This window comes from Paramisgurnus dabryanus, chromosome 20 (genome assembly GCF_030506205.2).
Source record: "Paramisgurnus dabryanus chromosome 20, PD_genome_1.1, whole genome shotgun sequence".
NCBI classification, from domain to species: Eukaryota; Metazoa; Chordata; class Actinopteri; order Cypriniformes; family Cobitidae; genus Paramisgurnus; species Paramisgurnus dabryanus.
The window spans coordinates 26,576,383-26,580,444 of NC_133356.1; positions in this window are offsets into that span (position 1 = coordinate 26,576,383).

Genomic DNA, 4,062 nt, shown 5'->3' on the forward strand with positions numbered 1-4,062 from the left:
CATGTGTGAGAGTTTGTGTGTTTGCTTGACTAAACCCACATGACACCCTCTGGTGTGTCCTTGGGAGTCTGAAAGGAGTTTGGTCTGGCCTGATTGGTTCTCGTCGCCGGAGGCCTATAATGAATCAGTTGGAAGGAGGATTCAGCCGTGTTTTTCTCCGGCTCAGATAAACACATGTTTTTCCATTCAGCCTCTCAAGGAAGCAGCGAGCTTCTGAGTAACTTGACCTGAATTTCAAAGGCGCTGTTCATCATATTGTACTTGGCTGTCAGACCTTTTGGAAAGTATGGCTAAACTCCCTCAGGCAGCGTCATACCGAAGCCTATTGAAAAGATAACAGGAGACTCAGGGTGTTTGGAGCAATAAATCTTGACGTGATAATAAATGGTAATCAAGTGTACAACCCCTGTGCCAGTAAACACAGATGTTTATTGATGTCTGTCTAGATGATTTTATTAGTGTTCACTGTGGGCAATGTCTTTGTGAACATGAATTGTGCCAAACATTCTTAGTGTGGGCGAGTTAGTGTCACACTTGATCTATTGGTCTAGCACAAAATGGTTTACTTATATGTGGAATAATGAATTTACTTATTCAATAATTTTTTTTTATAGAAAGACTAGAGCTTAACAAGACAGTGCTGTAGTATAACTGTAAATGGGGTAAGTGCAACACTGCTCTAGTAAAGAAAGTCCCGCCTTCCAGTTAAAAGATCCAATCATCTATCATCAAACACTTTTGGGCATACCCAATAGCTGGCGAAAACTGGAAAAATGTGTTGTTTAGCTCAATTTGAGCTTCAAATATAAATTTATGGTTCAGCTGATGTCTGGTTTAGTAGTTGGTCTGTAATATAGTTTTATTGTGACCTCAACAAATGATGTTAGAGATATCATCCAATCCCATTAAGTAGATACAAACTGCCAAGTGCAGAAACTTTCTTAAAGTGACTTTTCCTTTAATGTTTGCATGTTGATTTTTGCATAATGGGAGAGTTCTTTAACCTTTATCAGGCTTAATGGATAGAGGAGCAGGGACCACCTAGTACATGTATCAAATTAGGGGCAGATTTACTAACAGCGTTTGCATTATTTAAAGAGCACCTATTGTCCAATTCACGTTTTTAGATTTCCTTTGGTGTGTAAGTGTATATAAGTACAAGTTAACGATATGCAAAAGGTACCAACCCCAAAGTAAACGATGACGCGAGTTATCATCTCCAACGTAAATCTCTTTTCTTGGACTACAACAGACACACGGATTTTAGGCAACAGTTTTCTTTCTGGGATTGGTGATGTAGAGAAGACTGACATTATCATAATTCCTCCCGCTTCAGACTCACAGCCTGTAAGTTAACTCCTGTTAGCATTGCATTGTGAGCGAATCTTTCAAACATGGTAAGGAGCATCACATTTCCAGCTGATGTCAGAGGTATTCAGGCCAATCACAACGTACAGATTAGCTGGCCAATCAGGGACACAGAGCTTTTCAAATCGATGAGTTTCAGGAAAAGAGTTAAATCTGGAGCTACAAAAATATACGGTATGTGGAAAATAATATGTTGTTTAACCACAAACCACGCAAACGCATTGTATTATACCAAACACACAAAATAACGTTGTTTTTTTAGCAATGAAATAGGTGCTCTTTAACACCAAAAAGCATGTCTTAAATTGCGTTGACCATTACGGAAATTTGATTTTTGCACTTGTGAGCTGTAGCATGCATCTTGTCAGTAAATTTTCACTCCCATCTGCACTTTTTTGCAATTGCCCTGTTCAGTACATCTGGCGCTAAGACTGGATTTACACTGTTTTGATGGTTACATGGCAAAGATAATCGTATTTGGTATACACTGTCACATATTGTTAACTACATAACATTTGTAAAAGATTGTAATGTGGGAACCTTCATTTTAATCAAGTTTTTGGAGGACCCCCTATAATTCCACCACAGACCACCAAGAGACTATGGACCCCCTGTTAAAGACCCATGCATTTACAGTACTTCTCCCCCAAAATGTGGTATTTTAGTAGGCTGTATACTAACTTCCCATTGGAACAATGTTGGTATACAATGTGTTGAAACTTCTTCCCCATAGCGAATAATCTTTGGAAAATCCTTAATTAAAATTGATCTATAGCACTTCCAGAACACTTTTCACAACGTTACATTTGCAAATATTTATAAATAATGACATATGTGACCCGTCACGGAAACCAGGGACTCAAGTCGGCAGCACAAGTTTCGAGAAAATGAGAAACAAAGTTTTTTTTTCGAAATTTGTGATTTTCGTTTTATTGCAGAATCTGTTAGTTGAGATCACGAAGAAGCCTCTCCATGTTTGAGATAGCAGTTTTTGTATATTTAAAAGCGTACATTTTGCTGTTAAAATAGGCTTGTTTTTCCGGAGATTCTAGCGTGCAGCGGGGGGCGTCATTGTCTGTGTGTATATTTACATACTGTATAAGCTTGTGTTTTCGCCTCCGCCCACAAAGGGAACAGCGTGACTACTAAATAAGGATAGTTCGCCCAAAAATGAAAATAATGTAATTAATGACTCACCCTTATGTCGTTCTAAACTCGGAAGACCTCCGTTCATCTTCGGAACACAGTTTAAGATGTTTTATCGTTAGATTTAGTCCGAGAGCTTTCCCCTTCATTGAAAATCTATGTATGGTTTCCATGTCCAGAAAGTTAATAAAAACATCATCAAAGTAGTCCATGTGACATCAGTGGGTCAGTAAGATTGTGTTGATGCATCGAAAATACAGTTTGGTCCAAAAATAGCAGAATTACGACTTTATTCAGCATTGTCTTCTCTTCCGGCTCGAGCGTGAAGTCACGTGACTGTAGTGACGCGCTGCCCTGTTCCTCAGACATGTTTGCTAAGTTTTTTTTTTTTCAAACTTATAGCCTGCGTCTCCCCAGACTGTAAAGCTCGGGCGCACAAAACAAAAGAAAAATAAAAGAAGCTGGGGCGGAACAAATAACAGTCAGCCGCATCGTACGTCAGCCGCGTCACTGACTTTATGCGGCGCCGCAGTCTTATGACGTCAAAGTACCGCGAGAGCTCTTCAAGAAATCTTACGGAGTAGTTTAATTTCGACTCGCTCTCGCGGTACTTTGACGTCATCTGTATGTCAGTTCTTGCAGCGCAGCATGAGTCCAAACACACAGAAGTTACACAGATATAGTTGTATTCTTCATATAATTGGCTACATGTTTTGTCTATCAATATTTTCCATGAAGTCATTGGCTGATGGAGGAACGAGCGAGCCATTGGTAACCTCTCTAAAGGATGTCACGTTTTCGACGGCGCTGTTTGGATGATCTATTATACTACTTCCTTATTTTAAATACAAACTTTGAAGGCGGGTTCATGTGTTTAACGGAATGTAAGCTCATATACCCTTACATGTTACGATTTAAATAGTCTTCAGATTATATATTATATTGTATTACCAGACATTCATGCGAAATCTGATGTAAACAATCTATATTTCACGGATTATACGCATTTGTGGACAAATATGGACATTGGATAATCTGAAACAGACTGGATTCGACTTGTGATCCCCACAAAGGTAAAAGAGTCATGTTTATTTTTGCGGGTTGTCATTTGGTCATAAAATACTACATATGATGCTAGAACATCTCAAAAAGGGTTTTACAGGGGGCATGGCTTAGCTAAATGAGATGTAAATGAGCCCTATTGTCTCCCCCAGCTGAAAAGAAGAGTCCCTTTCGTCTCGATTTTCTCGGTTTGAGTATTTCTGAGTTCCTATATTCAAATGGCCACAACTTCTCCAAATCTTATCAGATTTCCATGTGTTACACATCGTTGGAAAGCTTAGAAACTGCACTTTCAGAATCTGTGAATAACTCAAAATGCCCAGATCCGACTTGTGTCCCTACTTTCCGTGACTGGTCACATATACAGGATAAATGTTTACAATTTATATTCCTCTTATTCTCATTACTCAATTAAATCGACAGTGTCTGAAACATAAAAAGATTGAGAAAAATAAGTGTCTGTCCTGTTTGAGTGAAGGCCCCCCC